Source organism: Bos taurus, chromosome 16 (assembly GCF_002263795.3).
Source record: "Bos taurus isolate L1 Dominette 01449 registration number 42190680 breed Hereford chromosome 16, ARS-UCD2.0, whole genome shotgun sequence".
Classification (NCBI taxonomy): domain Eukaryota; kingdom Metazoa; phylum Chordata; class Mammalia; order Artiodactyla; family Bovidae; genus Bos; species Bos taurus.
Window position 1 is genome coordinate 35981044 of NC_037343.1, and position 16894 is coordinate 35997937.

Sequence of the window (16894 nt, forward strand, 5' to 3'; positions counted from 1 at the left end):
GCTTTAGCATCAGTCATTCCAATGAATATTCAGGACTGATCTCCTTCAGAATGGACTGGTTGGATCTCCTTGTTGTCCAAGGGACTCTCAAGAGTCTTCTCCAGCACCACAGTTCAAAAGCATCAATTCTTTGGTGCTCAGCTTTCTTTATAGTTCAACTCTCACATCCATACATGACTATTGGAAAAACCATAGCTTTGACTAGATGAATCTTTGCTGGCAAAGTAATGTCTCTGCTTTTTAATTAGTTGTCTAGCTTGGTTATAACTTTTCTTCCAAGGAGCAAGTGTCTTTTAATTTCATGGCAGCAATCACCATCTGAAGTGATTTTGGAGCCCCCGAAAATAAAGTCTGTCACTGTTTCCATTGTTTCCCCACCTATTTACCATGATCTTAGTTTTCTGAATATTGATTTTGAAACGAACTTTTTCACTCTCCACTTTAACTTTCATCAAGAGGCTCTTTAGTTCTTCCGCACTTTCTCCCATAAGGGTGGTTCATCAGCATATCTGAGGTTATTGATATTTCTCCTGGCAATCTTGATTCCAGCTTGTGTTTCTTCCAGTCCAGCGTTTCTCATGATGTACTCTCCATAAAAGTTAAATAAGCAGGGCGACAGTATATAGCCTTGATGTACTGCTTTCCCGATTTGGAACCAGTCTTTTGTTCCATGTCCATTTCTAACTGTTGCTTCTTGACCTGCATACAGATTTCTCAGGAGGCAGATCAGGTGGTCTGGTATTCCCATCTCTTTCAGAATTTTCCACAGTCTCTTGTGATCCACACAGTCAAAGGCTTTGGAGTAGTCAATAAAGCAGAAGTAAATGTTTTTCTGGAACTCTCTTGCTTTTTGATGATCCAGTGGATGCTGGCAACTTGATCTCTAGTTCCTCTGCCTTTTCTAAATCCAGTTTGAACATTTGGAAGTTCACGGTTCACATCCTGTGGAAGCCTGGCTTGGAGAATTTTGAACATTACTTTGCTAGAATGTGAGATGAGTGCAATTATGTGGTAGTTTGAGAAATTTTTGGCACTGCCTTTCTTTGGGATTGGAATGAAAAATGACTTTTTCCAGCCCTATGGCCACTGTTGAGTTTTCCAAATGTGCTGGCATATTGAGTGCAGCACTTTCACAGCATCATCTTTTAGGATTTGAAATAATTCAACTGGAATTCCATCACCTCCACTAGCTTTGTTCATAGAGATGTTTCCTAAGACCCACTTGACTTCTCATTCCAGGATGCCTGTCTCTAGGTGGGTGATCACGTATTCCCCAGTGGTTTCCAAATGTATTTCACAGCTGGTTTATTCAAACAAGATCCCAATAGAAACTTCTCATTAGAGAAGCCTATTTTTTCGTTGTTGCCCACTTCGGGGACTGGCCTGTTTTTCTGTTTGCTGGTTAGCAGAGTTGAAATTCTTTCAGTAAGTTATGATAGGAATATATTTTAAGCAAACTCAATTCAAAACTCAGATAAATTATTCACAACAGTTAATGACTCACATTTTTTTTCTGGGATCCTTCCTCTCAGTGCTTTCAGAGATGGTAAAATGATGAGTGATAATGGGTCTCTGGTAATGCAAAGAAGACGCAAACTAACATATTAGAAGACCTGCAAATGAAACATACATAAGAGAAAGAAAGAGCTCTGGGAAACACAATGTAAATCAATGAGAAAACTGGATTCAATGCGCAGAGCGCTTTTTGTATACAGACTCTTCAGGATATGCAATCATTCCAATGATATTCACAACAGCCTGAAGAACATCTATTGCATAAACCAAGATAAGCAAGCATATTTGCCCTGAACCAGAATACCACAGCAACCATGTGGGACAGTCTCTTGTTTTTTGGTTTTCATGGAATTGGGTCACCCCTAGACCAACAAGTGAACATGTCCGTTAGGGATGGTCTGGAGTGTCCTGTAGGTAAAGTGGATTTGATCTAAAAATAGTAGTCATCTAACAGAGATCCTTGAACAGAGGGCTGAAGTGATGGTGAGGAAGCATTTGACAAAAGTTGACTTTTACAAGGACAAACAAGGTGGGCTGGAATAGCAGCAGATTTGCATTAAGGCTAAGATGAGTTACCAGCAAAGATGTTACTGGGTTGATTCAAGATGAAGTACATTTGGGAGTAGAGATGTCATAGAGAAACTAATGGAAATATTAATTCTACTTTTCTTGATTCTCTTTACTTTCCACTTGGTTTACGCTATTTGTGTCTATGTCTTACTGCTCTCCTCACTGGATTGTACACACTTTGAGGTCAGTGCCCATGTCTTTGACATTTCTGTATGCTACTTTGCACGTGGTAAGTGCCTAATACAGAAAATGTTTAAACTTATTTTTTAAAGATACATTCAGCACTTGTTAAAAAAGTAAGTGCTTATAATTCTGTGACAAGATAGAGATGCTAATTATTGCTACAAAGGCAATATATTACAATATACAAACATATCAATCAGCATGTTGTATATCTTAAATTTATACAATATCATTTGTCTAATATATTTCAATAAAATAAAATGCCCCTCCCTAAGGGGGAAAAAAAGTACGTGCTTATACATGTAAAACTTGTTTACAAAGGTTAATATTCCTTTTGTGGTATGATCTGATAGAAAACTATGGAGTGTGAAAAGGTTCAGAAACAAGCAAGAATAAAATAGAAAAGCCAGATACATGAAAGGAAGATTAGAAATAAGGGCTTTGAGAAATATTGAAAGGACTGTGAATCCTCATTATCTAGAGAGTAGAATGGTGATTACCAGAGGCTGGGTGGTAGGGAAATGGGGAGAATTTGGTCAAAGGGCATAAACTTCCATTTATAAGATGAATAAGTTCTGGGGATCCAATGTACAACAGGATAACTATTCTTACCAATTGTACTTGAAATTTACTAAGAGAATAGATCTTACCATATATACAAATTATATTTTGTGAGGGGATGGAGTTTTATAGTAACCGTATTGTGGTAAGTATTTCAACAAAGTATCAGATCAGATCAGATCAGATCAGTCGCTCAGTCATGTCCGACTCTTTGCAACCCCATGAATCGCAGCATGCCAGGCCTCCCTGTCCATCACCAACTCCCAGAGTTCACTCAGACTCACATCCATCGAGTCAGTGATGCCATCCAGCCATCTCATCCTCTGTCGTCCCCTTCTCCTCCTGCCCACAATCCCTCCCAGCATCAGAGTCTTTTCCAATGAGTCAACTCTTCACATGAAGTGGCCAAAGTACTGGAGTTTCAGCTTTAGCATCATTCCTTCCAAAGAAATCCCAGGGCTGATCTCCTTCAGAATGGACTGATTGGATCTCCTTGCAGTCCAAGGGACTCTCAAGAGTCTTCTCTAACACCACAGTTCAAAAGCATCAATTCTTCGGTGCTCAGCCTTCTTCACAGTCCAACTCTCACATCCATACATGACCACAGGAAAACCCATAGCCTTGACTAGATGAACCTTTGTTGGCAAAGCAATATCTTTGCTTTTGAATATGCTATCTAGGTTGGTCATAACTTTCCTTCCAAGGAGTAAGCGTCTTTTAATTTCATGGCTGCAGTCACCATCTGCAGTGATTTTGGAGCCCAGAAAAATAAAGTCTGACACTGTTTCCACTGTTTCCCCCAAAAAGTATATGTTGCTTTAAATCATCACACTGTACACCATAAACCTACACAGTGTTATATGTCATCTATATCTCAGTAAGAATGGGAAAAGAAAAGAAATAAAATTCTGGCTTGATTTGGGCAGAGCATAAAGCTAGAGAGAGATCTAAAGTGGAAATAGTATGGCTAGAAGAGACTGGATGAAGATGGAATGGAATTAGTAATTAACTTGTATAAATTTAATTTACCGCCTAAAGTCATGACTCAGTGAAAGGGCACAGATCTGGGTTCAGATTCAGACCCACTCTCTAGTTGCATGACCTTGGCCAGATTACCAAGACTTTCAGGCCTCTTTTCCTTTCTGTGTTGTGCTAATAATTTCATCTGCCTTCTTCATCTTGTTCTTCACCAGGGCTTTCTTGGTTGCTCAGATGGTAAAGAATCCACCTGCAATGCGGAAGACCCAGGTTTGATCCCTGGATTGGGAGGAGGAGGAGGGCATGGCAACCCATTCCAGTGTTCTTGCCTGGAGAATCCCCATGGACAGAGGAGCCTGGTGGGCTGCAGTCCATGGGGTCGCAAAGAGTCAGAAACAACTGAGAGACTAAGCATAGCCTACTTCATGGACATGGACTATAATCTGTGAAGGCAGAGTTCCATATTGTAGCTATACCATGAAGAGTATCTGTTATTATTGTAATAGTTCATTTCCTTTGGTGGACAACACTGTCACTTCTATTGATGATGGCATACCAGAGACAGTTGTGCTCAAAAATATGATTACCTAGAGTAAAAGAAATGTAGGAGACAGGGATTGGATATTCTGTACTATTTTAAGCAAAGACATTCTTCCTTGACCCCTGTCCATCTCCTAACCCTCTCTGTCTGCGTAGGTGTCTTCTGCTGTCCAGGGTCATGAGACCATCCACGACTGAAGCCTTTTCCTAACTCCTGGTTGCCAAAAGCTTGTAAGGCTCTATTTCCTGCAGGCCCTGCTTTCCGAGGTCAGTTCTGGATGTAACCCACTGGCCGGAGGCTTTTAGAAGGAACAACATTCTCCACTGAGTTCCCAAGCAAGAATGACTTCCTCTAAACTCCCTGCTGCCCAAACTATTTTTGTCTAAAGCAAACTGTTCTTAAAGAATTTAGAAAGCAAGACATCTTTATTTTTCCAGGAGAGAGGGTTTCACTACAGCATTTGGCAGGTTCTTGTCATGGCTTGGCGGTCGTCAAGAGACAAGCGAAAGATAGCTCAATATCTTTGCAAATCATGGCTGTCTGCCCTCTAGAACCACAGTCTTGCTCTCAAATTTTAGCTTTCATGAGAATCACCTTGGTATTTAAAACCTGGATTCCTGGATCCCATCATTAATAGGTCTGGGATGGCCTGTGCTTTGAATGAGCATTTCAGGTAATAACACTGCAGGGGACTCAGGCAACATATTTGGAGAAATACGGAAGCAAACCCATTTGCCCAAATGTTGGTCTGTGGAATTGGCTGTCTGGGAATTGGTTTTTAGCAAATTGACGAGGAGCTTGGAAACACTGCACTAAAGAAAGGAGGGTATTTTCAGCAAGGTTTCAGAATTGTAAATCACTACAGTCATTTCTTAGTTTGGGGGCTATGAACTTACTATAAAACTTTCCATTATAGTGCACTTGTCATTTCACAAGAAGCTTTCTGATATATACATACGGACATATTTGTATTTTTCATCACTCCTCACCTTGTTGACTTGAGCTTCTTAATTATGGAATTATTTTGATAAAACCTGCTTTCAGATGATCAAGATGGTCTGAGGGTGACAGCAAGATGGAGAACAATTCCAAGCATAATCATAATAACTTCGAAAATTTCTTTTGTTTATTCATTCTTTTTCATGACAGTTATAATAACATTTTATTTATTAAAATGTGTCAGGTGAAATTAAATTAGTATTTGAAAACGGTTTGTAATGATAAAGGCTGGTAACATTTTAAAAAATTATTATTTTTTAGGAACCTAATTGAGTCAGTTGAACTGAAGTGGATGAACCTGGAGCCTGTTATATAGAGTGAAGTAAGTCAGAGAAACAAATATCGTATATTAATGCATATATATGGAATCTAGAAAAATGGTACTGATTAACCTATTTGCAGGGCAGGAATAGAGAAGCAGGCATAGAGAAGAGACTTGACACAGCAGGGAAAGGAAAGAGTGGGACAAATTGAGACAGTAGCACTGATACCTATATATATACATATATATACTATATATATAATACCATGTGTAAAGCAGATAGCTATTGGGAAGCTGAAGCTGCTGTATAACACAGGGAGATCAGCTCGGAGCTCTGTGATAACTTAGGAGGATGAGATAGGTGGTGGGGGAGTTGGGAGGGAGGCTCAAGAGGGAAGGGATATACATATACTTATGGCTGACTTGAGCTGCTGTATGGCAGAAACCAAGACAACATTGTAAAGCAACTATCCTCTGATTAAAAATCTTAAGATATCTATTTTTAATTGAAGTATAGTTGGTGGGCAATATTACAAGTATAAAATAGAGTGATTCACAATTTTTAAAGATTATGCTCCATTTATAGTTATTATAAAATATTGGCTATATTCCCTGTGTGCATAATATATCCTTTTGGCTTACTTTATACCTTAGTTTGTACCTCTTACTCCCCTACCCCTATGTAGCCCCTTCCTTCTCCCTACTTGTAAACACTAGTTTGTTTTCTGCATCTGTGAGTCTGCTGCTTCTTTTTTTTTTTACCTTCACTAGTTTGTTGTATAAAGTGGTACCACACATAACTGATATCATACAGTATTTGTCCTTCTCTGTCTGCTTATTTCACCTAGTACAATACCCTCCAAGTGTATCCATGTTGCTGCAAATGGCAACATTTCATTCTTTCTTTTAATGGCTGAGTAGTATTTTATTATATATATATATTTTTTATTTTAGTAATACTTTATTATATATATATAATATATGTATTATATATATAACCTCTCTCTTTCTCTCTCTCTCTCTCAGTGGCAAAGAATCCACCTGCCATATATTAATGTATATATCTCACATCTTGATCCATTCATCTGCTGATGGACACTTAGGTTGCTTGCATATCTTGGCTAGTGTAAAAATGCTGCTATGAAAATTGGGTGCATGTATATTATTGAATTTGTGGTTTGGGTTTTTTCCAGATATATACCTTGGAATGGAGTTGTGGTCATATGGTAGTACTATTTTTATTTTTGGAGAAACCTCCATACTGTTTTCCACAGTGGCTGCCCCAATTTACAGGAAACCCTAACATTAAAAGACAGTGAAAGGAGGAGGAGCCAGCAAAGGGGAGGTTGAGCCAAGTTCATTTTTTTTCATGTGAAAAGTTTAGACATTAAAAACTGGAAGAAACCAGGTATCAGAAGGAGACTGAATTATAAGAGAGAGAAGTTTCAGTATTGAAAAATGCCTAGGAAGGCAGAAAGGGATAGGATTCAGTATCTTGTGTCTCAAAGAAGTTATGGTGACATCATCACCAAATATCTTGCAGAGTTTATGGCATGAAACAGAAATTATCAGGGGCTTCACAGGGCTGGTACACTTTGGCTTTAGATCTCGACTTGACATTTCTTGCCTGGGAGCAGATATTTCAGTGAAGTTCCAAGAACTGCTCATTTTTGCAGAGAATCTTTCAGGGTCCCTAAGAGTTTCTATGTGATAAAGTGCATTTCTGATATTCCCATCATCCCAGTGTCCACAACACTCTGTGCCCTGACTTGGCCTCAAAAGGAAGGACTTAGGACAGCAATACTTTTTTTTTTTTTTCCTTTTCTGTTTTCCTCCACAGAATTATCCAGCCATACAGAAATTCTATTTTAAATTCCATGAATCAGCTCTCCCTAGTGAAAAGAGTTTAGCATCTGGGGGTAGATTTTGTGGAAACATTTTGTAGGATGTGAAGCGACAGCTGCCTCTTTTCAGACACCCTGATTCCAGCTGCATTGGTGCTTTGGGTTCCAGAAAATTATCATACTGGAAGTACTCATGCTATAGACAGAAAATAACCAATACATTTAATGCCACTGAAGTTGGACTCAGATCCTATAATATCCCTGGAGAAAGTGTCTAATAATGAAATGGTTGTTGGAAAAAAGTGCTAATGCTGACCCTGAAACAAGATCAGATTTGATAATCAAATGGGAAGGAGAATCAGGACTTGGGTTGGAAATGTGTATAAAGAGGCACTAGGGTGAGGACTGGGCTTCCCTGGTGGCTCAGGGGTAAAGAATCTACCTGCAATGTAGGAGACATGGGTTCGATCCCTGGGTGGAGAAGATCCCCTGGAGAAGGAAATGGCAACCCACTCTAGTATTCTTGCCTGGAACAGAGGAACCCGGAGGGCTACAATCTGTGGGGGCACAAAAGAGCTGGACACATCTTAAGTGACTATCATCAAACTACAACAATCAACAAAAAGAAGTCAGTGAGCAAGAGGCAGCCAGGACTGGATTTGGGGATGGGGAGGCCTGCAGAAAGGATACAAAAGGGACAGGTGAGGCCCAGACTGATGCTGGTTGCTCTGAAGGAGTTTTCTTCTTAGGACTGTATCTGAACCTGAAGCCTAGAAGATGAATGCAGTATTTTGTTCATTTATTTCTGATTTTTTAAATGCTCAGAAATGTTAAACAAGAGAGTTCTGATTTAGACTAGGGGATTGGAACTAGTTTCAGAATCCCAATAGACATGTGAACCAGTATCAAAAGGGCACTGAAAAATGAATCATTATGTGCCTTTTGCTTAATCTGCATGCACCTCCTGTCCTGAGAGTCTCTCATACAGTAGGAGGTTTGTTTGTGATGGGCTGAGTAGGTAGCTGGGGAGCAGGTTCTGATTCTAAAAGCAAAACTTCTGAAAGAAAAATGTTCACTGCCCTAGACTACAGCACTGGAAAGTCATCGAAGTGCTGACAAACCAGTAGGGGCGCATTTTGTTACCACCTTTATTAATTCATTTATTACCTTATATATAACATCTATGGAGCTTCCCAGGTGGCTTAGTGGTAAAGAATCCACCTGCAGTGCAGGAGACATGGGCTCAATCCCTGGATTGGAAAGATCCCCTGGAGGAAAAATGGCAACCCACTCCAGTATTCTTGCCTGGAAAATTCCATGGACAGAGGATCCTAGTGGGCTATAGTCCATGAGGTCACAAAGAGTTGGACATGACTGAGCACACATGCATGGCTAGATGGGTGGATATAGCATCTATGTCTCATGGATACCACTCATATACCATCATATATCTATATATATATTTAAAATTTGTGTGTATATATATATTAAACATTTACTATTATATATCCTTAATGGTGGTGCTAGTGGTGAAGAACCTGCCTGCCAATGCAGGAGACATATGCAGTCCATGGGGTCACAAGGAATCAGACATGACTGAAGTGACATAGCAACAATAGCAGCAATGCCTTTTATCTGCCTGGCACAAAATAAACTCAATCATTCCTTCTCTGTAATCCTCTATGTCTAATTTTTCCTAGAAATATTCTCTCAGCCAATGTTTATTCTGGTGCAATGAGGCTGCCCTAGCCATCTTTCCCCAGGAAATTAACCCTTCAGAGCACCCTACCCAGAGGAACTCATTTCCAAGGAGATCGTCCCAGCAGAGGATGAAGTTCCCAAGCAGCCTGCAATTGCAAAAGCTCTAGTCCGGAATTATTTGGGGAAGCAGGAGTGACAAACACACCTCGCTGTACTGCATCAGGAAAAGCAAAGTATAGAGGGAAAGACGGCATGGAAAAGGCTGTGACATAAAAACGAATTGCTGGGGACCAAATCAGCAGGCGAACGGTGAGAGACAGCCCGGCTGGCGTCCTTCATCCTGACAGGTCCCGAGGCACAGCCGGCACCTTCCTCAGGAGTCATTTCAGCCTCCTGGAGTGGAGCGGGCAGCTGCACCCTGCCGAACTCACATGCCTGTTTACAGGTAGGAACGAGGGCACTGCGGCAAAGTGGCCCTCACCAGGGCCTTTACTGAGGGGAGGGAAGGAAGGAGGCAGGGCCAGGGGGCTCCTGCCCCGAGCAGACAGGTACTTGTGTGCATCTCCCCGCCGGGTCTCTGGGCATCTGTGGACAGAAGGCAACTGAACCTTTTTTGTCCTTGATCTACAAAAGATGCTCAGAAGATGTTCGTCCTCTTCCACCGGGGCTACATTTCAGGCCTGGCACCTGCAGAATTTGTCTGTGTGATTTTGCACAAGCTGTTCGACCTAAGGTGGCAAAAGCAACACACCCAGGGCTTTTTGCTACGTGACTGTCACTGCGGGCAAGTGGGGCCTGCCCGGGGGACTCTTCACAGTTTTTGCCAGTCTTGTGAACCATCCTCTAGTGGCAACCCCTGCCCAGATGATACAAGCTACTTATAGGTGTGTGTGCTCAGTCGTGTCTGACTCTTTGTGACCCCGTGGACTGTAGCCCGCCAGACTCTGCTGTCCATGGAATTTTCCAGGGAAGAACACTGGAGTGAGTTGCCATTTCTTACTCCAAGCTATTTGTAGGATGCCCACCTTGTGTCATGCACTGTGGATAGGGACCGTGAAATAACTTTGCAGAGCTCTTCAGAACATAGCCTCTGCCCTGCAGTGTTTATAATATGGATGGGAAGGAGGTGACACTGACACTTGATGGATTATAAATGCTGAGCTCAGAAACAGACACAAAACTCCAGACATGGTCCATACTGCAGAGCACAAGAAAGGCTCTGCCATCCTGGCATGGAAATGCTATATTTCCATCAATGCAGCAAAAGATGACAGGGTCTCTAAGGCAGCAGCATCTCAGGCTGAATTAATTAGATCTAGAAGCACTGATAAAAACAAATAAAAGCCCTTAATTTTTCCAGAATTCTTTCATGACAAGCATTGTTCCACATTAATCTTTATTATAACCAGTAAAGAAAGAAAGAAAAAACCCTAACAAAATGCTCTCCTATCATGGATTAGCAGACTTTTTCCCTGGACCCTTGGTTTCCCCTTTCACCTTTCCTGAGCCAAATAATAGGATGATTCTGTAGCTGAGACAGACTCCTGGTCTGTCAATCAGGAAATGATATCTGCTTTCCATCCAGCCCTGGATACATGGAAGGTGGGGAGGGGGCTCGTGGACCATGTTGTTGTGTTGATACTGTTCATCCTTCAGGGTGAAGTTCACACCTTGGAGCTAGGCAGCCCTGCTTTGCCTGGAAAATCCCATGGACGGAGGAGCCTGGTAGGCTGCAGTCCATGGGTCGCAAAGAGTCGGACACGACTGAGCGACTTCACTTTCACTTTTCACTTTCATGCATTGGAGAAGGAAATGGCAACCCACTCCAGTGTTCTTGCCTGGAGAATCCCAGGGACGGGGGAGCCTGGTGGGCTGCCGTCTATGGGGTCGCACAGAGTCGGACACGACTGAAGTGACTTAGCAGTAACAGCAGCAGCTTTGGTTAGTTCTGGGGAATGTGGCCACATTGTGTTAGTCTTCCTGCTGACGTCAGGAACATACTTTGTAAAGATTAGACTCTCTTGCCTTGATCTCCTTGGGAAGCAGGGTTGGTGACCGAAAGATGAAAGGTTATTTCAGGTGGAGAATTTAAAGTCTAAAGTGATCCAAGGAGCTCCAGGGAATGCCAAGAGGATTTGGATGGGTGTTGAGCATGCATTCCAGCACTTGGCCAACCTAAAAAATTTGCTCAGCATCAAGCCCATTCTGGGAAAGTCATACTCTTTATTACAAGGGCAAATAATCAGAACTCATGCTGCTATTCTCTCGTCAGGGGGCTGTGGTAGCCATTGTAGATTAGTTGTAACGCTCTTTGAAACTCAGTCCAGTCTTCTTGGCATTCGAAGTCTTTTCAACAAAGAGCTCTATGAAAATTTACCACTTGTCAGGGGCTGTCACTTGAAATTTATGTTTGTTCATTCATGTGACATATATTTATTGAACTTTTACTTTATGCCAAGCAATGTAATAGGCACCCAGATACAGTGCTGGGAAAAATGAGAAAATATTCTTGCTCTTCAGAGTTTAAAGTTCAGTGGGAGAGCTAGATGATATGCATATAGTCATGCCAACAAATAGAAAATTGCAGTGGTGACCTGTGTGTTGAAGAAGACATATTTAATGCTCATAAACAAAAGATTGCACCTGTCCAGAGAAGTCAGGATGGCTGAGCTGAGACCTGAAGGATGGCTAGAGGTTAATCAGGTTGAAGGGAAGGGGTGGAAGAACACATTAGGCAGAGGGAAGAGCTTATGCAATGTGAGGGAGCATGGTGAGTGTGAGGGTGTGGAGGGGACTGAAGCAGGTGGGGCTCAGGTCCTGTTGGGTTTCCTCAGCCAAGTTGATGGGGTTGATTCTTATCTAAGAATAATGAGAGGCAACCAGGGAATTTTCTGTTGTTACAATGTGTGCTCTGGAAAGCTCACTCTGGATAGAATGGGTGTGGAAAATAGATTGGAGGAACTCATCGGGAATGTGGGTAGACCAGTGTCCTGGAACATGGTGTTACTGGCATTTTGTATTGTGAGTGGTGGTTAAAAAATTTCTTGAAATCACCTGCTCTAGAGGCTTCTAAGGAAACCAGTCAGTTCTGGGGTTCTGTTGTTGTTCAGTGGCTCAGTTGTGTCTGACTCTTTGCAACCCCATGGACTGCAGCACGCCAGACTTCCCTGTCTTTCACTATCTCCCAGAGCTTGCTCAAACTCATGTCTATTGAATTGGTGATGCCATCCAACCATCTCATCCTCTGTTGTCCCCTTTTCCTCTTACCTTCAAGCTTTCCAAGCATGCGGGCCTTTTCTAATGAGTCAGTTCTCTGCATCATGTAGTCAAAGTACTGGAGCTTCAGTTTCAGCATCCAAGGAAAAAAAAACTCAGTACTGAAAGGAGGAGGGGCTTTAGAAATTCATTCCAATCTTGGGGCTTTGGCCAGGATGGCAGAGGGTTTTCTAGGAGGGTTCCGTATCTCTGGACCTAGAGGTAAGGAGACATCTCATGTATCAAAGTCAATGCTACAGCCAGAGTATAAACCCACTCTTCCCCAGTCCCATGCATGCTACTCGCTGAGAGGAAGGACATGAAAGAAAGCAGATTTACTTTTGAGGGCTCATGACTGCCCACAGGGGTCCATTCATAGAGAACATGTACATCTGCTAAGGCTTCTACTAAGGGTTACCAATGACTACATCAGGTGTAAGACCTCCTTTGGTCTTCACCAAGACCCTCTCCCAAGTCTTCTCAAACCAGTTAAGCAGCTTTCCCATCTCTGAAGATTTCTAGGCTTGAAAGCTCCCTAATCTACCCTTTTCTACATTTTCTAGGCTGGGTAAAGACTTTAACAGAAGCTTCCATACTGCATCCTTGTACCTGTGGCTCAAGCTGAGAATCAAGAGCTTCTGAGCACATCAGAGCTCAGATGTTTGGGATGTTGAGCATGTTGTAGGCACCCTGCATTTAGAAATCTGACATATGAGCCATAGAGAACTGGTTCTCTCCGTTGCCACAGAAACCAAATTGAGCTGGATTTAGCATTAAATTACAGGGTACACACAGAGATGGAGTTAAACATTTTCTATCACTACTTTTTTTTGGCTTTTCAAATTGAACTGTCCCAGCAAGTGGCAGTAACACCTGCGAAGCTAAATGGGAGCAGCAGAACATGTTGTGCCAAAGGAGTGAGGCTTCTGGAAGCTTTGTAAGTGGCAAGGAGATAGAATTCCACCAAAGGCAGGGTTACTGCCCAGACATCTTCCTCCAAGGCTTTATTTGCTGCTGCTGCTAAGTCACTTCAGTCGTGTCTGACTCTGTGCGACCCCATAGACGGCAGCCCACCAGACTCCCCCGTCCCTGGGATTCTCCAGGCAAGAACACGGGAGTGGGTTGCCATTTCCTTCTCCAATGCATGAAAGTGAAAAGTGAAAGCAAAGTCGCTCAGTCGTGTCTAACCTTTAGCATGGACTGCAGCCTACCAAGCTCCTCCGTCCATGGGATTTTCCAGGCAAGAGTACTGGAGTGGGGTGCCATTGCCTTCTCCAAGGCTTTATTTAAGTCCTGCCAATTCAGAAGGAACAGCTCAGAGAGAATGAGAAAGAGAGTTGGATAGAATCTAAGTCGTGGCTTCTGATATAGTTGCCACATGTGGCTTCTGAACACTTGAAATGTGGCTAGTTCAAATTGAGGTGTATTATAAACGTGAAACACATGTCAGATTTCAAAGGCTCAGTGCCATAAAAAGAATATAAAATGTCTCATTAATTTGTAGTACCTGTTAGCACCGAAGAATTGATGCTTTTGAACTGTGGTGTTCGAGAAGACTCTTGAGAGTCCCTTGGACTGCAAGGAGATCCAACCAGTCCATTCTGAAGGAGATCAGCCCTGGGATTTCTTTGGAAGGAATGATGCTAAAGCTGAAACTCCAGTACTTTGGCCACCTCAGGCGAAGAGTTGACTCATTGGAAAAGACTCTGATGCTGGGAGGGATTGTGGGCAGGAGGAGAAGGGGACAACAGAGGATAAGATGGCTGGATGGCATCACTGACTCAATGGACATGAGTTTAGGTGAACTCTGGGAGTTGGTGATGGACAGGGAGGCCTGGCGTGCTGTGATTCATGGGGTCACAAAGAGTTGGACATGACTGAGCAACTGAACTGAACTGATTACATGTTGAATTGATAATATGTTGGAGCTTCTGGTTTCCATTTACTCTATTACTAAAATTAATTCCACCTGTATCTTTTAACAACTTTTAATGTTGCTACTAGAAAATATAAAATTGCACCTGTGGCTCAGATTACATTTCTATTGGACAGTGCTGCTTGAGGGATTGTTGTTCTAATGATGAATTGATTTGCCGCAGTTGCTTAATCTTGAGATACGAGATACTTCAGGTTCTTTATCTGCAAAATGGGGGTACTAACACCCTGTCTAGATTTTTCGGAGGTTTACTATGAAGATTTAATTTAATTCTAGAATGGATTTGGTTGTGCTTTGTTCAGATTTCCCCTTTAGGTACTTATTCCTCCAGTTGCCAGAGTGTTGACTGCTACTGAGTCATAGCTGAGTCCTTCTTCAGGAATTGCTTGTGGTTGAACTGTTGTTTCAGATGGGTCTGTAAAATGCAAGTGGCTCATCCAATATCAAGCACAGGCAGGGCCAGAGATCACTGGAAGGTCCATGAGCAGATGGCTCAGACTTCTGTGTCACGACTATGATTGCATCTCCTTCAACTGACAGCCATCCCTGTGGCTCTGATGGAGCCTCCATTATCCATAGTTTATGGAGGAGAAGAATGTCATGTTTGGGTCACAGATGGGTTGGCTTTATTTGTGGGTGAAGGCTGAAAGTGGACTGCTGTGAACCACAGTCCTACTTGCTCGTAGTTCATAAAGAAAGAGGAGATGAAATCTGCTCAAAAGGCAGAAACTGGAGTGATAGTCCTGGCCATCCATTCTGTGCAGGAAGGGGAGTGAACCAAAGGAATAACAGATCTAGACTCCTGAAGAATAGTGTTTGGCTATGGGTCAGGACCCTGGATAGAAAAAAGTTTACAAGATTGAGCGCATAGGGGCTGGGGAAGAGGTGTGTGAGTGGACTTCTGGGAGTGGGCATAAAGTGTCTGAATTTATGCATAGCATATTAACATCACTGGAGAGGGCTTTCCTGGTGGCCCAGTGGTAGAGAATCTGCTTGCCAACGTGGGAGACACAGGTTTGGTCCCTGGGCCAGGAAGATCCCACAGGCCATGGAGCAACTAAGTCCATATGCCACAACTATTAAGCCTGTGCTCTAGAGCCTGGGATTCACAGCTACGGAGCCCACGAGCCATAACTACTGAAGCCCGAGTGTCCTAGAGCCCGTGCTCCATGACAAGAGAAGCCACTGCAATGAGGAGCATGTGACCACAACCAGAGAGTAGCCTTACTCTCTGCAACAAAAGTCCACACAGCAACACAGACCCAGAATAGCAAAAAAAAAAAAAAAAGCCCTTAAAAGACAGCAGCACATGGAGAGCAGCCATGATGGGAGAGGCACTAAATAGCTAAGGAAATGAAATGGCTCGGCCAGTTGACATCAGTCAGCCTCTGTTTTTTCAGCCACCTCAATATCTGAGCAATGGGTGGTGGTCCCCTGGTAGCAGGGATCAAAGAAATCCACATGGCATACACTCTAAACAACACTAGGACACTGTGGCCCCACAAGATAGAATATATCGATCAGGAACCAAAGGGTAAAGTAGGAGAGGTCCGGCTTACTCCCCTTCCCAGTGACTTACCTGTGGGATCTGTGCTCCCCAGCCCTGCAGTGTAGACTCCATGGATCTAAGGGTGCTGGTTTCCAGAAGGGGATGCTTTCATCAGAACACACAATAAGAGCTTGTTATACTTTAAGCTGTCATTGGCATCTGGCCTCTTTTGGTCCTTGTACCAAGAGATTAGTAGGTGGTGAAAGAAGTCACCATACTGGCAAGAGTCATTGATCCCGATAATCAGGAGGAAGTAGGCTGTTGTTATATAAAGGGGCAGGGAAGGGTATGTTTGGCATTCACTTGCTCCATGGGGGCATCTCTTGGTACTCCCCTGCCCGATATGAGGATAACTGTGACAATCATGGTAGGAGACAGGTGTGGTGACCAGGGTGTGGTCTCTAGGGATGAGGGCCTGGGTCACCTTACCTGGTCAGTTACCTAGAAAAACAAAGGTGTTGGCCTAGGGTGAGAGGAATCTAGAATGAATTATAGAGGAGGGAGATGGGAGAGTCATTTGCAGTCTCAAGATCAGGTGTGGTAATGGTGGTTTTCCCCCACTAATCTTTCTCTGATGGTTTTCTCTGGTGAATGGAGTAACCAGAATAGCACAGATCTGGATTTCAGAAGGGCACACTTAGAATATGCAAGTGGTGGTATATATGCAAAAATGCACTGTGTCGGATGCTGGGGTATGCCGCCCAGAATTCCTATATGGAATATGCGCTCAGTTGCTCAGTCATGTCCGGCTGTCTGTGACACCACGGACTGTAGCCCTCTGTCCATGGGATTTTTTTCAGGCCAGAATACTGGAGTGGGTTGCCATTTCCTCCTCTGGGGGATCTTCCCAACCCAGGGATGGAACTCATGTCTCCTGTGTCTCCTGCATTGGCAGGCAAGTTCTTTACTGCTGAGCCACCTGGGAAGCCCAATATGGAATATTGAAAGTAGTATATGGAAATGAAGTACTTATTTTCTCAAGTGTTGGGAGTATTGGCTA

The 16894-nt window shown here is 42.9% G+C and overlaps 1 long non-coding RNA gene across 1 annotated transcript in view; it reads left to right on the plus strand.

The window, feature by feature from the left end:
- The window catches only part of LOC132342458 (uncharacterized), a 129997-nt gene that overhangs the window by 69703 nt on the left and 43400 nt on the right, over positions 1 to 16894 (plus strand). The window contains exon 2 of the long non-coding RNA XR_009490838.1: positions 5609 to 5669. This is a non-coding gene — a long non-coding RNA (uncharacterized lncRNA). The remainder of the gene's footprint in view (positions 1 to 5608; positions 5670 to 16894) is intronic.